We start from the raw sequence: 6,000 nt of genomic DNA on the forward strand, positions 1-6,000 counted from the left end.
AGAGGTAAGTCTCATTAAGCTCAATGGGACTTAATGCCAGATAGGTGGATACAGGATTTCAGTCCAATGATGCAAACTACCCCAGTTTAAACTACTAATAACATTTCACTTGGTGGAAACTATCTTTCTTAAAAGTTCAAAATCTACCTTTTTCATTGTTGATTGAAAGGTGTTGAGCTTACTTGGTATCCTTATGGCCGATTAGTGGGATCAGGCATTTCACTTGGTCAAGGCTATAAACTTTGCATCTTTACCTGAGAGTAAAGGGTGAAACAGACTGCCCCTTTGCACTGCTGTCCAGGCGGCTTCAGAGCATGGTGTTCTAACACCGCATGCTCTGAACCCGCCCATAAGCCAGCTTCATGCTGCCTGGCTGCCCACACTTGGGCCGGCTTGTGTCCGTAAAGGACAGAAATAAATAAAAATAAAATATTTGTTTATTTAGTTATAACAAATAAAATAAAAGTCCGCTCCTTTTTGCCAGTGCAAAAAGGAGTGGCTATTTGCCACATCGCGCTGGCAAAAAAGGCGGGTTGGGGCTGGGGCATATGGTTGCCATGGCCCCAATCTGGCTTTTGCCCTTTCTATTTTGGAAGGAACCCTGGTGGTGCAGTGGTTAAATGCTGGTACTACAGCCACAAGGTTGTGAGTTCAATCCCAGGGCTCCAAGGTTGACTCAGCCTTCCATCCTTTCATAGATCAGTGAAATGAGTACCCAGTTTGTTGGGAGCAATTGGCTTACAGATTGTAAACCACTTAGAAAGTGGTGAGTTCACTGATAAGCAGTATAGATATGTCAGTGCTATTGCTACTGTAAACAGCCAGTTTGGTGTAGTAGTTTGAGCATTGGATTATGACTCAACCATGTAAACAGACTGGGTGACCTTGGGTAAGTCACACTCTCTCACCCTCGGAGGATGGCATTGGCAAACCCTCTCTGAAGAAACTCACCAAGAAAACTCCATGATAGATTCACCTTAGAGTCACCCTAAGTCAGAAGGCACACAGCAACAACAAAGTTTCACTGAATTGTTTCTAGACCGATGTAGTTAGGATTGTACTGTTATTGAACTAAATGGAATGATTATATCAAAATGAATTGTTTAGGACATGGTCATATCCATATTAAAGTAACTCAGATTTCACATTTCAGAAATTATGTGTACATACAGAGAGAATGTTACCAGGATTTTCTTTGAAAAAGATCCTGAATGGAGAAAAATGTCTTTAGCCTTATGAGAAAGTATAACTAGTATGTAAATAAAAGGCAGAGGGAGCATTTAAAATTTGTTAGCTAAAATCAAGTGCAATGAGCAATAGAAATATGTTTGTGTATGTGTAAAACTTACCATTTTGAAAATTGTTCACATGTGTAGATGTATTTATTTCTTCTGGATTCATATTTAAAAATATGATAGTCACTGGTCCAGTTCAGAAAGCAAACACTCTGAGAGAGCTGTCAGGAAGAAAAAGCTGTTTTATATAATGGTGGCAGGGATAAATTTAAGGAGAGAAAGATATTGTCTCCTTTAATGAATGAGGAAGTGCTCAAAGAAGTAACACTTGTAACACTTGTTCTGAAGATTCCTTGGCCTACAACTCCCATCAGCCTCAACTAGCGCAGCCAAGGGTAAGGGTTTGCATAAGCTGTCCTCCAAATCTTGAGTATGGCCAAAGGTTCCTCAAAAAGGGAGAGGCAGGATATAAATAAATATTTTATTATTATTTTTATTATATCATTATTTCTGATTTGTTCTGTAGATTCTTTCAAAACTCTTCCTCCCCAGTTCTTTGCCTTGAGGAATGCTTCTGCCTTCCTTCATTTGTATCACAACAGAGAAAAGGAATGCTACTTTAGCAGTACATATTTTAATTCTTAGAATTGCTGAGTTAATTTTGATTATGGTTTCTAGGAATATCTTTAACAGGATGGTTTTCCATGGCAAATATAATTTATTGTGATTATGGACACATTTCATATCTTTTCCTAAAAGGCTATCCATATCTGTCACCAGCACCATCATACCCTTTTCCAGAACTTGAACTTTCCAAAACTCTTGATGTGCATTATCTCAATAATAGTCACATGTGTAATGTAGTTTTGTAACTGAAGCAAGATCTTTATTATGCATAGCTCTCTCTAATTCAGTATAAGCACCAGTATAAAAGAAATATGTAAAGGTCCAACTTGTTTTTCATTCAGTTAACAGGGGAGAATGACTTCATTCAGTTTTCTAGACTTCCTTGTGCTTTCTATGTATTTACTATCCAATAAAGAAATATTAGCTGATTAATCAGTGAATGGAGCCAGCTTGGTGTAGTGGTTTGAGGATTGGAGTATGACCCTAAAGACAAGGGCTGAATCCCTGCTCAGCCATGGAAACCACCAGGTGACCTTGGGTAAGTCACACTCTCTCAGTCTCCAAGGAAGACAAAAGCAAACCTGCTTTGAACAAATCTTGGCAAGAAAACTCAGTGATAGGTTCATCTTGTCTCTGTGTGTGTGTTGAACTCACCTATTGGCTTATGGCAACTCCATTAATTTAACTGGATTTTCCTAGGCAAGGAATACTCATAGGTGGTTTGCCAATTCCTTCCACTGAAATATAGCCTAGATTCCATGTTCTAGAACATGGCCACATAGCCCAAAAAACCCACAAAAGACTGTGGTTGCCGGCCATGAAAGCCTTTGATTTCACATAGCCTAGATTACCTGGTATTTGTTGGTGGTGGCCCATCCAAGTACTAATCAGGGCCGGCCCCTACTTAGCTTCTAAAATCAGACAGGATCTGGTGTCTTTAGAGTATTTAGGCAAGGTTTGGCTTAGGGTTGCCCTAAATCTGAAATGATTCGAAGGCACACAACAATCAGTGAATCCACCTATTTTATGCAAACATATATGTAAGTAAGGAGCCCTGGTGACGCAGTGGTTAAATGCCTGTACAGTACTGCAGCCACTCACTCAAAACCACAAGGTTGTGGGTTCAATACCAGCGAAAGGGCTCAAGCTTGACTTGCATTCTTCTGAGGTTGCTAAAATTAGTACCCAGCTTGTTCGGAGCAATTAGCGTACAGTTGTAAACCACTTAGACACTTAGCCTAAGTATGAAGCGGTATATAAATGAAGCAGTTTGTAAGTAAAATAAATCATTCTGAAGCAAAATGGATAGCCCCTTTGTTGTTAGCTATTGTACATGTGTATACACCATAGAAGAGGCCTCCCATCCTCTATGAGAAAAAAAAGAAGAAGAGGAAATGCCTCTTGGAAGATCATGCCTTTGTCTCCTGCAGTTTTTAATAAATACTTGCATAAAAATTGAATTATATATTCTAAAGTTCTGTTCGGTGGTGAAAGGAGGACTTTAAACATTTTAAAACCTCTTAGTCTATTCAACTAAATTAAACTTCCACCAACCTGGCACCCTCTAGAGGTGTTAGCCTACAGCTGCCATTAGGACAGGCTGGTTGTGCTGCCTGGGAGTTGGATATTGTAGCCTGACACACATCTGGAGGCTAACAAGTTGGTCAATTAAATGTGGTGGCCAGACTAATTTGACAGTGCTTCTGTTGCTTCTTAAGTAATTTTCACTTAACTGAGGCCACTTCCCTGGCTGGATTAGGGTCCTCCCCTTCCAAGAGGAGAAGGTCCTTGCAAACCAAAAAATAAAGAAGCAGCACACCTCATTTGACCTTTGAGTGTATGCATGTTTCTAGCCCTATCTAACCTAATCTATGACTAAGATTAGTTCTAAATCTCCTCCTTCTCATCTATGAATAGACTACCTGCCTGAGGTTCTCTTCTGGGGGCGAGGGGTGGGAAGCACAGGCCGTTTCAAAGGTTAGAGCTACAGCTGTCATAACGTTCTTCTTCACTTCATCATTAGCCCCAGGATAAACAATTTTGGAATTTTGTCCCCACTCCTTCCACAATCACAGAGAGTGCAGTAGTAAGATTTCAGAGAAATTCCTAAACCCAGAGTTCATCTGCTAAATGAGACTTATAGAGCAGGAGCCCTGAAATTCAAGTAAGGCTGAATTCCTCACTTGCCTTTTGGATCCTCTCCATTTCGCTCTCTTTTTTCCCCTCCTTGCTGCAAGCGGGGGATGTTGGGGGGAAGGGAATAAACACAAACACAGTCTGAATTGAGAGCTCCCTCTGGGAAGCTCGGTGGCACAACAGCCATGGCATTTATTTATTGCTGAACTGGGTGGGTGTTGGCACTTGCTGAGGGTAGGGGTGGGTGGGAAGTGGGCCAGACCAGACGGGCATTTGGAATTGCTAATCTGAGATGAGAAGAGGAGGCATATAAGGAGACAAGCTCGTCTTCCCTCCTGGGATGGGAAGGGACGCCTTCACATTTTCCAGAGACTTTCATGACATGCAAAGTGAGATGTATCCGGTACTCCATCCCTCCATGATGAGATGAGGATAGAAAGCACTGCACCAGCAATCCACTGGCGATGGAGAGAAGGAAGGAAAGAGGAAGGAGGTAGGAAGAGGCCTCCTAGTCAAAGAGGATCATTGCCCTCTGATGGAGCTGCAGTTGCGAGATGTTTCCGCTAGATGGCTTCGCAGTTAATGATAGTGACCTGGCTTATTTCCTCGGATTCTGGAAGTGCCCTGTCCCTTTGGGGCATGAAAACAGAACTCCACTGCCTTCACAGAACAAGCGTAAGGTATACCCTCACGTCTTTCCTCCAGTTGTTTTCCCATCCTAGAGGTCCTACGAAAAATTGAGCATGGATTTCTTCCTTCTCCTTCTCCACCCCAACCTCCACCTCCCCCCCCCACTTTGAATGTCCTGCACCTCACGCAACCGGAATACTTTTTTACGACTGGGGATTGTGTTTAAATAACACGGGGGAGCTGAGCACACACACGCCGGAGCACACTTTAATCAGCTGAAGTCAAGGACGCCCAGGTGGTAAATGAGTTTACTTTGCAATTTCTACTTCGGTACAATATGTGTGTCCAAGGTTCAGCTTGCTGTTAGAGGCAGACCCGCGTCCTTAAAGCCGCGAGCATGGACTCACCTACTCAGCTTCTTGAAGCCGGCCTGTCCTTATCATGGCTTCCTTAAAAGGAGAGAGAGAGAAAATCCCCAGGAGGAAGCGAGTTTATAATTTTAAAACAATATCTCCAGTCTACAAACTGACACCTTGGCTATACCCATAGGATTTACTGGCTGCTCAGACACCTTTAGCCTTCTTTATAAAGGCAGCCAGGCACACAAAGGCAAGCAATTAACTTCGCAAGGCAGAAAGATACAAAGATAATTAATTTTTATATTGTCGGGAAAAAAATCCTGACTGTCCTATACTTCTCCAAACGTGGGAAGGCTTACCTTCAGTTGTGTAACACAGATGAGTATATTTTGAAATAGTATTACTATTAACGTATTAGGAGGCTTTGCATACACATAGACACACACTATAAGTACATTAATGGTGCATTTGCATCTTTCATGGGCTCGGGCACATTCAGTCCCATTTGAATCTTAGAGCTCTTTTCTACCTGCCTAACAATTTTTATGCTGGATTGTGGCACATTGTATCCATCAGTTTATAGCCTAGCCCTATAGTTACGGGGAAGTGAAGCCCACTGAGTTCAGGGTTTGGGTTTTGTTTAGTTTTATTTATTTATTTATTTATTTATTGCAAAATTGCGGCCTCAGTCTGCAAAGTGATAGAAAGCACTGGGAGTAATCTCCTTTGATGACAACAGGATGCAGCCTGAGTCCATTTATATGTGTTTATGGCAATAAAGACTACTCTACGATATGTTTTTTTATTGTTAATCAAATAATTCCTCGCTACACACTTTCACCCAGCAAGACGGGACACAACTAATTTTATAAAATGCATTTTAAAGAGATCCAAACACTATGGCGAAAAGAAACTGAATAAAATGTGCATTCACTGTTTGAACGAATTGGCATTCGATCTTTTAAAATAGTATAGGTAATACAAGAAGGAAAGTAATTCATTGTTTTACTATG

This window comes from Sceloporus undulatus, chromosome 6 (genome assembly GCF_019175285.1).
Source record: "Sceloporus undulatus isolate JIND9_A2432 ecotype Alabama chromosome 6, SceUnd_v1.1, whole genome shotgun sequence".
Taxonomy (NCBI): domain Eukaryota; kingdom Metazoa; phylum Chordata; class Lepidosauria; order Squamata; family Phrynosomatidae; genus Sceloporus; species Sceloporus undulatus.